Source organism: Chanodichthys erythropterus, chromosome 12 (genome assembly GCF_024489055.1).
Source record: "Chanodichthys erythropterus isolate Z2021 chromosome 12, ASM2448905v1, whole genome shotgun sequence".
Taxonomy (NCBI): domain Eukaryota; kingdom Metazoa; phylum Chordata; class Actinopteri; order Cypriniformes; family Xenocyprididae; genus Chanodichthys; species Chanodichthys erythropterus.
Genome location: NC_090232.1, coordinates 3,666,101 through 3,685,475, shown reverse-complemented (window position 1 = coordinate 3,685,475; position 19,375 = coordinate 3,666,101). Strand labels below are relative to the sequence as shown.

The 19,375-nt window shown below is 34.7% G+C and overlaps 1 protein-coding gene across 7 annotated transcripts in view; it reads right to left on the bottom strand.

Annotated features, from left to right (window-relative positions):
* LOC137032938 (uncharacterized) overlaps nt 1-9,771 on the bottom strand; it is a 59,011-nt gene extending 49,240 nt beyond the window's left edge. For 3 of the 7 annotated variants that reach the window (XR_010896767.1, XR_010896766.1, XM_067404968.1), the window contains exons 1-3: nt 8,479-9,752; nt 7,418-7,492; nt 6,596-6,791 (exon numbers count right to left, since the gene is read on the bottom strand). The gene's annotated coding sequence lies outside the window, so the exon portion shown is untranslated. Of the gene's footprint in view, nt 1-6,595; nt 6,792-7,417; nt 7,493-8,478 lie in introns of all 7 variants that reach the window. The other 4 variants (XM_067404970.1, XM_067404969.1, XM_067404971.1 and 1 more) reach the window with 4 other exon arrangements.
* Nucleotides 9,772-19,375: the final 9,604 nt, after the last annotated feature.

Here is a 19,375-nt window from a genome sequence, read left to right as displayed (position 1 = left end):
GCCCAAGCCTCTGTGCGTCATCTAGCAACGGTACGACCTCAGTGTGAGTTTTTCTAGAAGATTATTAAAGGTGCAAACCTCTGTGAAATTGTAAGGAAATCTGTTTCTTGAGTGATTTAGTGAATGCATTGTTTTTAGCTTTTTGCATGCATATAAAAAAATAATAAATTAATTGTATGCTTTTAATAGCCCAAAAACCATACATGTGAATTGAATGATTTATTATTAATGAAATTAATAATGAAAAATAAAGAAAAGTTAAAAAATATATATATATATATATTATTTGTTTTTACTGTAGTTACTCATTTAAATGAATTATTTATTTATTTATTTATTATTTCATCAGACATCATGACTACTTTAGAATGTAAATCAATAGATAAAGATGCCTTTTTTTTGTTTTGTTCTGCAGAATGGTCATGGCATCTACCAGTTAGGGGTGTATATTTTCTGTGATTTAATACTTCGACAATGGTAATAGACAATATTTTGCGGAGTGTGTTTATTGGTACCTTGGCAGGTTTAGCATTTATGGACAATGTTTTGATATTCTTCAATTTCTGTGTGGTGGCCAGATCGCAGCAGTTATAGAAATTATTGTTTCCTTTTTTGGGTATTTTTAACTTTATAAAGACATTTCTTTTACCTAATTAAATGTATGGATCATCTTCTGTGTCAAATTCTTACATTTAATCAATAAATTCAATTAGAATAATAAGACACAACAGGGCTATTATCAATCAAATGAAATTAGTATCAACAAAATTCATCTTTGCAATGCAGAGGAAACACAGGCGTGGCATTTAGACGCATTTAATGCAGCTCAGAGGGGCATGAATGAACCTTTTTACCTGCAGTTACAAATGCATAAATACTGATTTGATGTTTTAAACATAAAGGACCCTATTTTAACCATCTAAGTGGATGGTCTGAAGTGCATGGCGCAGGTGCACTTAGGGCGTGTCCAAATCCACTTTTTAGTTTAACAACGGAAAAAAAGGTCAGCGTGCCAGGCGCATGGTTCGAAATGGTTGTACCTATTCTCTTAATGAATCATGGGTGTGTTTTGGGGGTAATGTGCAATAAACCAATCAGAGTGTCATCTCCCATTCCCTTTAAAAGCCAGCACCATGACGGATGCACTATTTACTTGGCGGAATTTGCAAGCGGAAAGACTGAACGCTTCTCCAGAGTAGAAACGGATCTGCTCGTGCGCGAGCTTAAAGCGTTGTAATCCTTTTATTTTTAATATTTGGCATGTTTGTGTGCTTCTGCATGTCCCTATGTATATAACCAGGAGTATACGCTCGTTGTGCACCCACCTATAGGCACATATTACTAACATGCCCTTTAAATAACAAAACAAAAAAAATAAATACTGCGCCATTGACTTTAGACCAGGTTTTTGGTGGTCAATGGCACAGTCGTTTTCTGTTGCCTATCACTGTTAATGAGTTTCAACCTATTCAATCAAACGGCTGATTCATTCAATAACAAAACACTACTACATATGGCTCACGGCACTCTTTGTGTAATATTGATTAACTATATTAAATGACATAAATGTAAAAGACATACAGAGGTATTTTTGCCCCTTATCGTGAATACTGGGGGCATTCTAAATGCGTTTTAATAGACTAAATCGTGCAGTGAAAGTGTGCACAAGTGCACTAGTCTAACCTATTCAGACTACATCACATGTGTGTGTGTGTAATCTCTATGTGTGTTTTTGTAAAGTAAGGGACATGCTCGTTAATGTCAGATCGCACATCGTTAAATCAACGATCACAATTTAATCCTGTACGATATATATCGCACACCCCTACTACCAGCAGGAGCTAACTGGACCAAGCTAGTCCTAACAGCCAAAATGTGGGCCGATATGGATGTTTAATGACTAATTTTGGACTGAAAACAGGCTTTTAGGACATCCTTTGTCATATTAATTACATTGTTAATCCATTAAAACGTTGCATTACACAGTGGGAGAACTGCCATCAGTACCACGCCACTGCTGATCAATACCCCTCCGCTCAGCATTTTATGAGAGAGATATTGTGGTAGATGAGCCATTCCCAAGAGCTAGATCACTGGAGATGCAAGGCAGCGTTCCTATTACAAACCACTGAAGCAACTCAGCCTCTATCCTGAGCCAGCTGACAACCACCTTATATATGGCAATCACCCCAAACCGCACAGGCAAGCATTCAATTACAGTCTTAGTCAGGTCAGCAGAGTTGAACGCCGCTGGTAAAGGCATGTCATGTAGACATACGGTGGTGGCATCCTACCATGTCCGGCCATAAGACAAGTAGTGTTGCGTTCGTGATTGTGGATGAGGATAGATATGGTACTCCAGAAGATGTGCTGGCTGTGAAATAAACACGTATGGCCAAAGTACCTTTCCTTTCATACCTTCCTGGAAGCTATTTCAGGCATCCAAGACCAAGTGCTATCTATTTGAATGGGGGAATCCTGAAATCTCAAAAACTGCTTTCGGAACTCACAATTAAATATTACATGAACTGTCCCATAAATGTTGTTTATGAAATAGCACTAAAAAGCTTATTTTTCAGGCTAGACCAGCCAAGGCACATGTGTAGTCCTAGAGCTGCGCGATTCTGGGTGAATTGAGAATAACGATTTTTTTTTTTTTGTTTCAAATAGAGATTACGATTCTACCACAATTCTGATCAGACGACTAAATAAAATAACATTACTAGAAGTTCTGACAAAATATTATTTGCTGCAATCTACTTAATTTAATTAAATGTTTATTTAATTAGAAGGAACATTTAAAAAAAAATGGTTTGAGTGAATGATTCAATGACTCAATCATAAATACTTCACTTCTTTCATTACTGAATGAATCATTTTTGAACAAATCACTTGAATGAATGATTCAATGACATACTTTTAACAACAGTCACTTATTGCCGCCATTAGAATTAATAAATGTAACAATGTAATCGATACAATCGAAGTTCCATTTTACTTTCAAAAGAGGATTTGCTGGATTTTGATTGCTTCCATAGTCATCAGTGTTTACATCTGAACTGTGTCTGTGTGTGTGTCTGTGTGTGTGTGTGTGTGTGTGTGTGTGTGTGTGTGTGTGTGTGTGTGTGTGTGTGTGTGTGTGTGTGTCTGTGTGTGTCTGTGTGTGTCTGTGTGTGTCTGTGTGTGTCTGTGTGTGTGTGTAACACTTTGTTTCCCAAAAAAATATATAAAATAAAAGGAATTGTTAAACTTACATTTGATTACGTTGTAAAATATTAATTAAATTGTTCATGTTTTTATGCCTTCATTTGATTACCACTTTGTTTAATACTACATTTATAAATCATAAATCCAGAAAATATAAAAGACATAAGCCCTATTATTGTAAACATGACTAAATCATTAAAAGGTTTTATGAATTCAGTTGACTAGACATGATTTTTGATTATTACATTTTTATCAAATTTTAAATGATGGTATTTTGATTTTGGGGAAAAAATTAAAAACAATTTCACTGAGCTCTAAAAATGTAATATTTGTTGTAAAATTCTATAAGTTTCATGTTTTCTATAACTAAAATTTTATTTAAACATATTAGTCCAAGAAAATTAAAATGGAAAAAAAAGGAAAAAATAGAAATAGAATTTGGAAAATAATAAAACAGATTTCATAGAACCCCATGCATTGTGACAGCATGCTAAGTCTCAGGCATTGTGAGACATGTGAGGTCTCTGAAGCTGAATTGAAAAATATTTTTATATCTGAATTGCACCACAGATCAATTCAGGTAGCCACACAGACAGAAAATAACAAGTGCAGTTGCTTATCACTTCAAAAGCTTGCATAAAGGTTACCAGCAATTGTTTTAGAGAGGGGAAAGCAGTCTGTGTTTTGGTATTCAGGCTATATCTGTCGAAAACATCTATTGGGAAGAATGGCTTCCTATTAGCATGCAAGCGGTGGATGGCCGCCTCATCTGCCAGGCCCTCAGAGGTGTCCCTGGGGCATGCTCATGGTCAACATCCCCTCACAGGTGGAGGGGAAGCTGACACTCACGTCAGAACGGGCCAAAGCCCCCTTGGCTGTTCAACACATTCTGCAGCACTTATGCAGATTGGCTCTGAGATGTAGTTCAGGAAGGGTCTGCATGAGAATTGTTCATTAGTCACCTACACAGACAAGCCCAAAGTTTGAAAGTGAGAATTGTACCTTTCTTTATCGGTGAGAACCATGAGTAACTATGTTAATTATTATATTAACTAATGTTAACAAACATGTTTTTATTTAAAGATGTACAGTTTTCATTTAAAAAGAAATATTTTCACTGGCTTTGGTTTTGATCATCTCTCAAGTCAACAGTGCTCTTGGACTGTTTAGAAAATAACTGCATAATGTAGTACAAGCCAGTACTACATTATGCAAAAGTATTAGTTATTTTCGAATGATTCAACGGACCGGAGTCAATTATTCTGCTTTACACTACGGTTACCACACTTCAAAACATTATTCGGATGTTAATGATTCAAGACATTTGTGGGGTTTTTGTTCTTAAAGGATTAGTTCACTTTCAAATATAAATTAGCCCGTGATTTACTCACCCTCAAGCCACCTTAGGTGTATATGACTTTCTCCTTTTTGATGAACACAATCGGAGAAATATTAATAAATATCCTGACACATCCGAGCTTTATAATGCCAGTGAGCGGGACTAACAAGTATGAGTGTCTCCATCCACATCCATCCATCATAAACGTGTACTCCACACGGCTCCGGGGGGTTACTAAAGTACTTCTGAAGCGAAGTAAAAAAATAAAAATAAAAATAAATCCATATTTAACAATTTAAATATCTAGTCTGAAGTAAAATATCTAGCTTCCGCCAGACTGACACAACACCAGTACTAACTTAAATTCTCATATTTTAGGCCAAAGTTTGGGAATCCCTGCCCAACACCTCAAATATGACTGGAGCCTTCATCTCATGTGAGTGCGCATCATTTTAAAGTACTATTTGTGTTTTTTAGCTGTAAACCCAGTTAAGGGAACATTCTGAAAAGTTACGAACACACATTATTCCATTAACATCAAAAGAACGTTCGTTCAAAGTTATCTGGTCTTTAATAATGTTCTAAAAACGTTAGCACAAAAACATCTTTACAACATTCATGGAACATTTTATGTTCTTTTCTGTAATGTAGTTTAAATTTTTGAATGTTACTATTTTTTTCAGAACATTCAAAAGTAACATTCCTATAATGTTTGCATTCTAATAAAATGGAATGTTCCAAAACATTTTAAAAAATGAACGTTTTCAATGTTAAATTAATGGGAATGTTAGCAAACCATTTTTAGAAGATATTTTTGGGAAACTTCTTTAGAGTGCACTTTTAAAAAATGTGTCAAACTCCCTCCTTGAACCCAGAGCTCAAATCAAAGGGAGGAGAGAAGTTGATTGTGAGCACTGGCTGGAACACTTAGGAGCTAGACAGCAGCCATGCTGGTTTGTGTCTCGCTTCTCTTCATCTCACCTCCTGTTGTGTTCCACCACAATAATGCTCATCATGACAGGACCTCTTGACTGGGCACGAAAGACCAGCAGGAGAGTGAGGAACGCTGCTGAGACCTCGGCTCTGAGTCACCACCGTTTCTGTCCATAACAACAGCATCCACAGGGGCGGCTTCCAGCTACAATGCTGAGACTAAACTGAAGAGTGGGACAGAGATTAAGAAACTGAGAGCCAGTGCCTGCCTGTTACAATCTGACCAATCAGCGAAGTTTCCTCCATGTCAGCGAGTTCTTGTGGACTTGGTTTGACCGAAAAGGACTACAGAAGAGGTGTTGGGTCTCGGGGGCATTCCATGTGGAGCCCGACCCTCGCTGTGAGCTGAGGTTCGTAATCAAGTGTGTCTGGCTTTTCGGCCATCATCAGCCCTACACCTGCTGTTTTACTGATTATTAGCAGACGCATCAATATGGAATGTCCGATCAATCAAAATCAGGCTGACGACAGAAGACCAACTTTACCATAGCAACAGTCGCAATTAGTCCAGAACAATCAATAAGGGACGCTGGGAATATCAGATATTAAAATTATATTATATTAATTATGAATTTACATAAAGTGGATATACTATGTTTTTCAAATGTTTGGGGAGGGTAAGATTTTTTAATATCTTTGAAAGAAGTCTCTTCTGCTCACCAAGGCTGCCTTTATATGATCATCAAAAATACAGTAAAAATAGTGAAATATTATTCCAATGTAGATTATATGTTTTCTATGTAAATATGTAATAGACTGTAATTTATTCCTGTGATCAAAGCTGAATTTTCAGCATCATTACTCCAGTCTTCAGAAGTGATTCTAATATGCTGATCTGCTGCTCAAAATATATTTCTGTAACACTTTATTTTATGTGTAACTAACCCTAAACCAAAGCCTAATCCTAACCCATATAGTAAGTACATGTAGTTAATAATTATTACTCAGTACCTCAATATAATTACACTGTAACACGGGCACCTTAAAATAAAACATAACTCATTATTATCAAAATTGACAACAGGTGTGCTGCTTAATTATGTAGTAAAAACAAACTTTGTCACAATGGATGGATGGATGGATGGTCGGATGGATGGATGGTCGGATGGATGGATGGTCGGATGGATGGATGGTCGGATGGATGGATGGTCGGATGGATTGTTGGTCGGTCGGTCGGTCGGTCGGTCGGTCGGTCGGTCGGTCGGATGGATGGATGGATGGATGGATGGTTTGTTGGTTTGTTGGTTGGTTTCTGCAACATTTATATATTAGAAAATAAGCAATAGTCATTGAATGTACTAACAGTTACATCTAAAATAGAATTTCATGGTTATTTCAGGCATTTTCCTGAATGTTAAACATGTTCACTTGGCATTTAAACATGCATTCCTGACCTTAAAAGACAAATGAAAAGCTGCAGCTGAAAGGTTTTTTTTTCTCTTTTCTTGTCTTTTGTTTGACAGAATAAAATACAAGATCTCACCCGAAGAGACTAAAGTGTCAGTGTTCAGCGTCAGAGTTTGCCCTTATATTGATGAACTTTTTGTAACTACAAAAAGCTTCAGAATGTTTCAAATAAGGCCTGAATTGTACCTTAAAGACATCCATTAAAACATTTCTTATCTCCCAGGCCACAGAATATCCAGTAGAGTATGAATGGTCCACACCACCCATTTAGAGTAGGTTCTTAAACAGTGAAAATAGCTTTGGTTTTAATGAAAACTTTTAATTCTTTAAAGTTGGGTTATGTAATCAAGTAAAAAGAAAATAATGTTGAAAAACAATTGGTTGTACATTGTTGACTCCGTCGTTTATAGCCAGATAGCAAAATATGGTATCAGCTACTTGCACTGAGTCAAAGGAGTTCAATGACCTTACCTTTCTTTACTTGAGTCCTTTAACCATCGCTGCGTCCATGTGCGTACTTCCTTGCTACACAGTAGATGGAAAAACCTATGTGAGCCAAGTATACACATGCTGGGTTACAAACAACCAAAGTTGGATTAAATATGGACAACTTGCTGCAGATTGGGTTGTTTTAACCCAGCAGTTGGGTTAAATGTTTGTCAAACCTGTTGGGTAGTTTATTTTAACTCTACTATTGTATAAAAATGACTATATCGCTGTCTTAAAATGAACCCAATATAGGTTGGAAATTAAAAATCAGATACATAATTACTAGAGGCAACAGTAATAATCAAAAGGTGAACATTTATTAATAAACAATTTAATAATTGTTTATTATTTTAGTATTATATATTAAACTTATAAATAAATGTTAATTTCCAACATATTTGGGGTTCATTTTAAGCAAGCAATACAGTATTTTTTAAACAATAGTTGAGTTAAATAAAACTACCCAAACATTTAACCCAACCGCCGGGTTTGTCCATATTTAACCCAACTATCCACACAGAATCATGGATCCAAGATGTCTAAAGCAGAACAATCAAATCGCACAAGCCTGATGGAAAGAGAAAGATCCTGCTGGCTTGAAATGTTCAGTGCTTTTTCAACTACAGACAGATAAACAGTCAGGGCTCGTTCGGCCCAACATAAGCAGGGCTAAATGATCAGGTTTAAAGCCCACCATGGCCATTAATCAGGCACTGTAGCTGAAAACACAGAGAGGCTCCTAATAGGAATTTAAAGCAGTGTGTAAAGTACCTGCAGCCAATAAAAGAAGTAACAGTCATCTTTCACTGTGTGTTAGATCCTCTGAACTTCGTGTTTCATTTGAGTTCACAAGGAAATAATTCTACAGCTCTGAGATGTAGTTCAGGAAGGGTCTGCATGAGAATTGTTCATTAGTCATCTACACAGACAAGCCCAAAGTTTGAAAGTGAGAATTATACCTTTCTTTATTGGTGAGAACCACGAGTACCTATGTTAAAGGGTTAGTTCACCCAAAAATGAAAATGATGTCATTAATGACTCACCTTCATGTCGTCCCAATTCGTAAGTCCTCCATTCATCTTCGGAACACAGTTTAAGATATTTTAGATTTAGTCCGAGAGCTTTCTGTCCCTCCATTGAAAATGTATGTATGGTATACTGTCCATGTCCAGAAAGGTAATAAAAACATCATCAAAGTAGTCCATGTCACATCAGAGGGTTAGTTAGAATTTGTTGAAGCATCAAAAATACATTTGTCCAAAAATAACAAAAACTACGATTAGGACATCCGCGACATGCACACTTACGCACCATTTTAAAAAATATAGCAATACCAAAATACAAACGACGTAGAATAGCTTGAATACAGCGTGCGTCTCCCTCAGACTGTAAACGAAGCTCTGGCGCACCAGATTACACATCAGGCCAGTTGCACCAGCTGTGCGCAAGTTACAACGTAGACTAGTTTTGACGTAAATGGGCACTAAGTTACAACTTACGCACTACTAAATATTTTTGTGTTGCACCATTAAACTTAGTTGAAGCGTAACTCTACGTACACACTAAATATTTACGGAAGCCTCCTATCAGGAGTAAAGGTTGGAATAAAATAGCAGACTGACTGAACTGCATCAATAAGCTCTTGTTTTACCTGACAGACTTCATTCTTTACACATATATGATGCTGCTGACATTTACACTCTCTTAAATTTTAAGAGAGAGAACATCATGTGAAAAGATTACTTTGTTAGACACTCTTCAACACGAACCCGTTAAACAGCGCACCGCTGTGTGCATCGGTCCTATCACTCCGTGTTGTGCATGTCAAATAAAATCAGTCATAATCAATAAATGTAATTTCTTATGTTTTTGTTGTTGTTTCAGTATTTATTTATTGATCCTTATTAATTTCGTTTCAAATACAGTTTCTGAATGTTATTTACATATAAAAACATTTATGATTAAGTAGTAGGCTATTATATTTAATGGAAACTTATTTTTACTGTTAGCTACGTGAGGCAAAATAAGTCAGAATGAAGGATAAACTGAAATTCACGGAATTTCAACAACTTCTGCTCCTGTATTTGAAGGATAACTGAAGGTAAACGTCATATTATGCGACTACGCATTACTTTACGGAGACCTTACGAGCTACTAGCTACGTTCTGCCTTAAGAACAAATGGTGCAACCGAATAAAGTACAGAGTTAGTTACAAACTAGCTAGTAGTTACTAAGCCACTAGTGAGGACTTTACGTTCCAATTTAAGAAAGAACTTACGAACGGCTGGTGCAACCCTACCCAGCAGCGTCACTGCGGAGTCATGAACCACACTCCGGAGCAGAAGGGGGCGGTAATGCACCAATAAGCTGGATTCCAACCGCCGTAAAACAAGAAAGAAGAAGAAGCGGAGACGGAACAGACCGAAATCGCATACTACATGAGTAGGTACTACATTTGAATTTGAACGTACTTCCCGACCGTTAAAACAGTACGTTCTATATAGTATGAATATGGGTAGTATGAATGGAATTCGGACGTACTACATCCGCCATGTTAATGTTGTCACTTGTCATGCGTCGTCACAACAGCGCGCAAATTTAAATATGTCAAAGTATAATCACCTATTTAGCTAGGAAATTTTACCTCAGAATAAAAATACATCTGTGAATATCACAACAGAGGCTGATTTGAAGCAACGAAATTAAGCAATTTATTGTTAAAATGAATGCATATAAAAATACAAGAGAAACAAAAGACATGAATCAATAAACAAACTTGAATACATTATATATAAATAGTGTGTAGATAGACAGAGAGGGCGAGAGAAATGCACAACATGGCCTAAATATTATATACAATATATACAAATAAATACAATGATAATAATATACATATTCTTAAAAAAAAAACTACAAACTGTGAGCCCTATAAACTACTGCTGCCTGAATGTTGCTGTCCGTTAAGTTTTCTAATCTCATTAAACTGTTTAACAACGAACGTCTCCGTTAAATAAAACAGTGTTAACAAGCGGATGTAACGTTATCTCGACCTGTTGGTTAGCTTGATGTGCTGTCAGTAATAATGATTAAACATCTTTTTACAACCGACTCTTAATCTTCTCATTACATTGTTTAAACTTTCAATAAGTCAGCCGTTTACTTACATTATGTTAAACAAGTGCAATTTAACCACAATAAACAGTTTTTCCCTGAGGTACTGAAGGACTTGAATGAGCTGCATATCGCCGCTTTCCGCCATTTTTGAATTATGAAGAATCCTCTCTCCTGTGGCATCACGGGATAGCGCAGCGTCCATCTAATGCCTACTACAGAATTCGGGCGGAAGCAGTAGGTCATCCGGGTACTTCTCGCCTACTGTTTTTCGAATACTATGAATTCGGACATACTACTCGCCTCGCATACTGTTTTTCGCATACTATATAGTAGGGAAGTATGCGATTTCGGACGCAGCACTGGAATACAAAGAGAATACAATGCTGAATAAAGTCATAGTTTTTGTTATTTTTGGACCAAAATGTATTTTCGATGCTTCTAATTAATATATTAACTTATGTTAACAAATGAGAATTTATGTTTTTATTTAAAGATATACAGTTTTCATTTAAAGTGAAATATTTTACTGCTATACTCATGTGTCTTGTGATTGTATGGAGAATACATTATCAAATTAAATCAGACAGCAAGACTTGTTTGTAATTTTTACAGATTTTAAACGTATCCACAAATAAAGCTATCCACAAAGTTATATATGTATATATACAGTACAGTCCAAAAGTTTGGAACCACTAAGATTTTTAATGTTTTTAAAAGAAGTTTCGTCTGCTCACCAATGCTACATTTATTTAATTAAAAATACAGTAAAACAGTAATATTGTGAAATAGTATTACAATTTAAAATAACTGTTTTCTATTTGAATATATTTCACAAAGTAATTTATTCCTGTGATGCAAAGCTGAATTTTCAGCATCATTGCTCCAGTCTTCAGTGTCACATGATCCTTCAGAAATCATTCTATGCTGATCTGCTGCTCAAGAAACATTTAATGTGAACAATTGTACAAAATATTTGTGTACAATATTTTTTTTTTTTCAGGATTATTTGATGAATAGAAAGTTCAAAAGAACAGTGTTTATCTGAAATCTAATCTTTTGTAACATTATAAATGTCTTTACTGCCACTTTTGATTGATTTAATGCATCCTTGCTGAATAAAAGTATTCATTTCTTTAATTTCTTTTCAAAAAAATAAAAATAAAAATTCTTACTGACCCCAAACTTTTGAACGGTAGTGTATAATGCTACAGAAGCTTTGTATTTCAGATAAATGCTGTTCTTTTGAACTTTATATTCATCGAGGAATCCTGAAAAAAAAAAAAAAAGTACACAACTGTTTTCAACATTGAAAATAATCATAAATGTTTATTGAGCAGCAAATCAGCATATTAGAATGATTTCTGAAGGATCATGTGACACTGAAGACTGGAGTAACGATGCTGAAAATTCAGCTTTGATCACAGGAATAAATTACTTTGTCAAATATATTTAAATAGTACACAGTTATTTTAAATTGTAATAATATTTCACAATATTACCGTTTTTTACTGTATTTTTAATTAAATAAATGTAGCCTTGGTGAGCAGACGAAACTTCTTTTAAAAACATTAAAAATCTTAGTGGTTTTGGACTGTACTGTATATATACACACACACATATGTATGCATATATACATTAAATGACCCCAAACTTTTTATCTGAAGTGTATATAAGAATGTAAATGCGGTCAACGATTGTTTACATGCATAAGAATTTTCATCAGAATTCGGTCATATTCCAAATGTGAACATATCATGGTAACTCGATTAAGACAATATTGCAGAAAACCAAGTAACACCATGTCCTAACCAGACATGATGCGACATTGCGACATGTGACAACAGGAAAAGTATCTTTTCAATGGTAATCTGACTTTTTGTCCTAACTAGCCGCTTTATTTAAAGGGGTGGTTCATTGCAGTTCACTTTTTTAACTTTAGTTAGTGTGTAATGTTGCTGTTTGAGCATAAACAACATCTGCAAAATGATGACGCTCAAAGTTCAATGCAAAGGGAGATTTTTTTCTTTAGCAAAATTTTCTGTTTAAGGACTACAACAAACAGCTGGTTGGAACTACAACGAGCTTCTTCCTGGGTCGGTGACATCACTAACTCTATAGTTTACATAAACCCGCCCCCAAGAACACGCAACAAAGGGGGCGAGGCCATGTTATTGCATTACAGTATGTAACACAAATGCAGTAGCATGTCATAAAAGCAAGTTATAACCGTAATTAAACTAAACTATACGTGTTTTGTCTTCATGCAGCATATATTCTCTGGCTCTGTAGGTATCTTACAACAGTTCCCACATGAGCGATTTATAGATTATCATGACAGAATATGCAATCAATAACTTTAAGATAGTTTACTCCACATCAGCTAGATAAATTCACCAACTAACCGTTCAGAAGCGTCCTGTTGCATTCTACATGTTGTCGCTTCTTCTTGAGTCTCTCCATCATTGTCTGACTCCGTTTTGAACATAAAAGCCTGAACAGTTCGTGACATTTTCAGTGAGGTAACGCTAATCAGAGCTGCTAACATGAGCTCTTGAAACTCCGCCCTCTTTGTAGGAGCAGCAGCTTTTATAGCCATACTGAAAGTAACAATTCACCTCAGATCTTCAAAATAAATAAAATGACAAAAGACTATTCAACCTGTCAACTCATCATGAACTGAGAAGTGCATTCTACAACAAAGATTGTTTCAGTAACTCAGTATATATTTTTAGTAATGTTATATTCATGAATGTGATTATATCCATTTCGATGCGAGTGCCGGGAGCTTGCGGAGAGAGCCCGCCCACGTGCTCTTCTGATTGGCTGTGATTTTTGATTGACATTACGGTGTAAGGCAGCTCAAGAGTCAACTACATATAGTTCTACTTACTTATAGTTAGTATAATGTCTAAAGTGGACCATCGAAATAAAGTGTAACCCAATGAAATATCAGGCCCAATCCATTACCTGTTATTATGACTGAAAACCTTCACATGTATTTTGCAAGAAGAGTGTCAAAATGATAAGAGATGAACTTGTGTGCTTGAGACAATTACAAAAACATGTTTTAAACCATTTGAGGACAACTTCTCCTGCTGAACGTTTTCAATTACTGCAGAGATTCAGAAGTGAAGGGTTTCCCCTCGGAGACAGACAATGACTAATTTTACACAAAGGACATTTTAAAGTTTTAGTATGCAGACTGTGATGTAACAACGTTCAGAGCTGACGCCACTGATTCAGTGTTTGAACTAGTCTGACTTTCTTTAACAAGGGGAAACTTGGATGAGTTCAAGAGTCTTCCCCCGGGATAAAGCAATGTCCTTCATATTTGCCTCATGAATGTATATGCATGAATTCCATATAATAACTACAAGAAATGTAAGCATAAGCATAGACCTTGTTTTAAGGAATGGATCTTGACTTGCTTTTAATTTTTTCTCTTGAGAAAAAGGCCCTTATCTCACATTTGTCTCCTCTAGAGTTTCAGAAAGGTTCTTAAATGTCAGACTTGTCAATCAAAGTAACTTTATTTACAATTGAAATTGACTACATAGACAAATATATGAATAAAAAGGTTATGCACATGGATCTATCAATGTTCTGTCAGTGTTCCAGATAAACTCCAGAGCCGTCCGGACGAGTATAAAACATGACAGTATTGGCAGGTCCTCAGATAGAGAAGTGCTTGGCTTTCACAAAGTAGGATTCATAATAGTCTTCTATACTTCTATACCAATCCCATATTGAGTGCTTGTGACACATGAAACTGCCAGGCCATGATGAGAAATAACCACTGTCAGCTTTCATCCCAGCTTCAAAAGATTTAAACCCCAGTGGAGAGACCAGACGGAGCGCTGCAGAAGCGGAGCAGAGATCACGTTTAAATGGGGTGGGCCATTTTGCAATTCAGACTCATTGTTTTATCAATTCCAGGTTACATGTAAGAAGCTATGACAGAACTGGCAGCTTTAATATTTTTAAAGATTTATTTTATATTGCATTTCATTTTATATGTATGTGCATAATTCATTTTATTTCAAAAATATACATTTTTTATATAAATACATGTGAATATTGTTATAAAATATATAAATATAATTTTAGACAAATATGAAATACTCTATTTTACTGTAAAATAGAATATGTAAAATAAATACATTTTTGCAACATATATGCTAAAATGTGAAAATTATTTTCAGAGTTTTAAATATTTTAAATAAATATGTCATATGTTTTCTTTATTTTTTTATTAAATACTTACATGCATTAAAATGTGTTTATTTAAAAATATGTTCTTTGAATTCTGCATGTAAATGTTTATTCAAAATAAATACATTTTTGCAACATATGTGCTTAAATATGAAAGTAATTTTCAGAGTTTTAAGTGTATTTAATAAAAATATATATATTTATTTTTTTTAACTAAAATATTTAAATGCATTGAAATATGTATTTATTTCTTTTAAAATATGTGTTAGCCTATTTATGTATTATGCAATATATTTTTTATTCTATGAATTCTGCACCTTAATGTCTGTTCATTCAAAATAAATACAATACATATTTATTCAAATATGAAAATATTTAAATGCATTAAAATGAGCATTTATTTAAAAATCTGTTGTATTAGCCTATATGTTGTGCAAAATACAAAAAAAATCTATGAATTCTATCTAAATATTCATTCATTCATGTCTTGAAAATAAATATTTTTGCAACATATGCTAAAATATTAAAATTATTTAAATAATATTAAAATTATTTAATAAATTTTAAAATTATTTGTATTCTTTATTTTTTATGAAAATATTTATTAACATATGTAACATATTTACATTTTATTTTAAATCTTATAATATTCTCTCTTTTTTTTTTTTTAAAGCATCTGAATTATGGATTTAAAAAATCTAGAGTTCTTACCAGATCAAGAAAATATAATCAAATAACACCAATATGGATCAAAATGCACATTCCCAAATTTCTATATATCCTATTTACTGTTAATATGTAATGGAGTATTAAATCAAACAGTGGTTGCAAATTAATTGCCTAAATTATTACATTATTAGCTAACTGCATTCTCTAAATTGTAATGTTGACATGCGTTCTCTGTAAAGCTGCTTTGAAACAATATGTATTGTGAAAAGCGCTATACAGATAAATGTGAATTGAATTGAATTTAAAAAAGAAGCCCTCCATGAGGTTATTTTCTAAGGGGAAAAGGTGCATTGCACTTCACAATGTTTCCATAATTAATTTCTAATTGATTTTCATTTTCCATCATGCATGCAGCAGGCTGAGTCTATATTTTCTCAGGGAAGTTTGTGGATAAGTTAGAGCTCTCTCTCTCTTTCTCCCTCTTCCCTCTCTCTCCCTCTCTCTTCTCTGACTGACACTGTCCTTTGCTCACATCATCTCTCTCACTCTTCTTCCTTGGGGATCCCTCCCATCCACTTCTTTTCTTCTATTTTTTTTTTATTTTCCCTCTTTCTCTCACGGGGTGGCAACAACTTACACCATAAGAAAAAGCATCTCCCTGTATAAAATATAAATGTAAGCAGTGTTTTCTGTATTTCATTTTAGCAGCTGAGAAAAAATGCAAGAAAACACATCAGCTGCTCACGCAAAAGATATAATTCTTATGAATCGGTTCTTTTTGGTGAGTCAAAAAAAAAACACAGTACAGCCAGTGTAGCCCATTCACAATCAAACTGAATTTTTTCAACATTATTTATATATAATATTATTTTCCACAACGCTTCTCATTGTTTATTTATTTAGACAACATTTATGTTGGCTTGACCTTGTCTTTTTATTATTATTTAAAATAGCTTGAAGGTCAGGATAGATAGAGAACCAGGTGTTCTGGGCTGTTGCTCAAGTTGCTAGGTGGTTGCTTTGAGGTTGCTAGGGTGTTTTGGGTGACCTCTCATAATGTCCAGACAAGTCTTAAGTCTCAGTGCTTTTATATTTAATTTTAAACTATTGTTTACAAGTCTTCTTTATGTAGTAATGATGCTCTGACGAGCTCAGAGACTTTAAGTGTTTATACGTTACAGTGTCTTGGTGCAATGGATATTGATATTTTGTTATTAGGGGTCCACCGAAGGTGAATTCGACTAATGAATTTATGATGCTAAATGCAAATTCAAAACTATCAGCCATTTCAACTGAAGCCAAGGGTATACTTCTTTTTTTACACGTATGCATCTACTAGTGTACGTTCACAGTTGAACATGCAGCCTTGTAAAGTACACAGGTGTTCGATGCATGCACAGTTTTGAGCAGTCTCTCGCCATGAGTTACAACATCTTTGTATTTTTACATGCTATAGTACAAATGATGGTGCTTTCTAACCTCTTCTGTTCTGTTTATGAAGTTTTTCTTTGACTACCTTGTGAATCAACGCCCCCAGGGCAAGGTTGCCACCTTGTGGATAAACGAATCACTTCCAAAACATTTAATGTGCGTGTGCGCCCTGCGCGTACTAGAAGATCCGGCGGTGCGCGTACAGTACAGACATCCTCTTCTGATAACGAAATTCACATCACCCTCGTGTATGCGTGAAAAGTGAAGTATACAGAGGGCTTGAAAGATGAAGTCTGTGATAGTAATTTTGCCCACTAGAGGGAGCCATAGGATAAGGAATAATGTTTTTCTATCAGTTTCAATCACTTTGAATGAAATCTGTTCATTGATCTAGTTCATTTGTATAACTATACGGTGTACTGACAGCATAATTTTATAAAATTAGTGAGCATAGAAACCTGTGAGATGATTATAGATTGTTAAATGTTTAACTTTTATAAACCCCAATAAAACAAATTGCCAGATATGATTAAATATAATACATTTTATTTGTCATTTTCAAGATAATGTACTATAAAATTTCTATAAAGACACTTATATTGTGGTATAAATAATAAAATAAAATAAAAAATAGGTTGTTTTAACCCCGTGGTTGGGTTAAATGTTGGCCCAACCTGCTGGGTAGTTTTATTTAACTCAAGTATTGTTTAAAAATTACTGTATTACTTGCTTAAAATTAACCCAAAGTATGTTGGAAATTAACATTTATTAATAAGTTTAATGAATAATAATTAAACAATAAAAATGTATTAAATTGCTTATTAATAAATGTTCGACTTTTGATTATTGTTGCCTCTAGTAATTATTTGTCTGATTTTTGTGTCCTATTTTCTGTTCATTTTAAGCAAGCAATAAAGTAATTTTAAAAACAATAGTTGAGTTAGATAAAACTACCCAGCAGGTTGGGTCACATTTAACCCAACCACTGGGTTTGTCCATTTTCAACCCAACTTGGGTTGTTTTTAACCCAGCATTTTTTTTAGAGTGTAGTATTAGATGTAGTATGTAGTACACCAAAGCAAACAAGCATTTGATCATCTATACTTAATCTATAGCATATCATCTAATATAATATAGATGATCAAATGCTTGTTTGCTTTATTGTTGCCACCCCATAAAACATTTTCTAGATCCGCCCCTGCTCTCGGTGCATTCAAATTCAGGTGTCTAGTATGGAACAATAAGTATGGCTTTACCCCTGATTAAGAGTTCTCCCTCTGGGGCTCTAAGACGGGGAGCCTCGGCCCCCCATGCAATTAAATCAAGTTCTTTTTTAATGAGGAGTGTGTTTATTAAGTCCATTCAGGGACTTGTCCACAGAGGCTGTTAGCATTGCTCTCTGATTAGGAAGGCTAAGCAGTCTCAAAAGCAGGTAGCAAGGAAGCAGCAAGTCCTCTTTTTTTGTTTGGGGGGGGCAGAAGTTGTTAATATGGGTGGTATGGTACACAATCTATTTTCTAACAGTTAGCACCTCTGCAGGGCCAGATTGACGGGGAGAGAGAGTGAAAGACACTTCAAAAGGGAGGGTGGATACCAGTCTGGAAAATGAGAATGCAAACTGTCTGGTTCAGGGGTGTGTGGCTCACTGATATCACAGGTGTAGTTTCAGAGAGGGAGACACTTTGTTGGGGGAGACAAAGAGAATGAGTGAGGTAGGAGTCGGGCCAAATATACCTTGTGTTCTGCGCTGTCATTGGTTTCAGATACGATGCTTATGACAATACTGCCACCTATAGGCCTGCTGCGATCCAGCATGTATATGCTTGTGCTAAAAGAATGGTTGTAGTGAGAAGTTGGTAAGGCGATGGTGGGCCTGCAAAACTGTCGCGAGATTTGCAGATTTTTCACTAAATGAGGATTACCATGAAGAGATTTAGATTTAGACTGCTTTTTTTTTTTTTTTTTTTTTTACTTAGGCCTATATATGAAAAAAAGTTATTTAATTGTCTTTATTTATTTTTAGTCGTTAAGACAAACATATGGTAAGATGTTACAATGAATTTGTATTGCTACTATTTTAATTTATTTTTTCTAATTACATGAATCTGTGGAATTCTACTTTGATTTTTCTTGGATCACTCACTCTGAAAAATGCTGTTAAAAACAACCCAAGTTGGGTTGAAAATGGACAAACCCAGTGGTTGGGTTAAATTTTTGACCAATCTGCTGGGTAGTTTTATTTAATCCAACTATTGTTTAAAAAATATGCTGGAAATTAAAATGTATTAATATGTTTAATAAATGAAAATGTATAAGTTTAATGGATAGAAATTAAACAATAAACATTATTAAATTGCTTAATAATAAATGTTTTTAATTTCCAACCCAAGTTTTAAATAAAACTACCCATCACGTTGGGCAAATATTTAACCCAATTGCTGGGTCATTTTTAACTCAGACTCGCTCTCAGAGAGTTGTTTTTTTATATATATATATATATATATATATATATA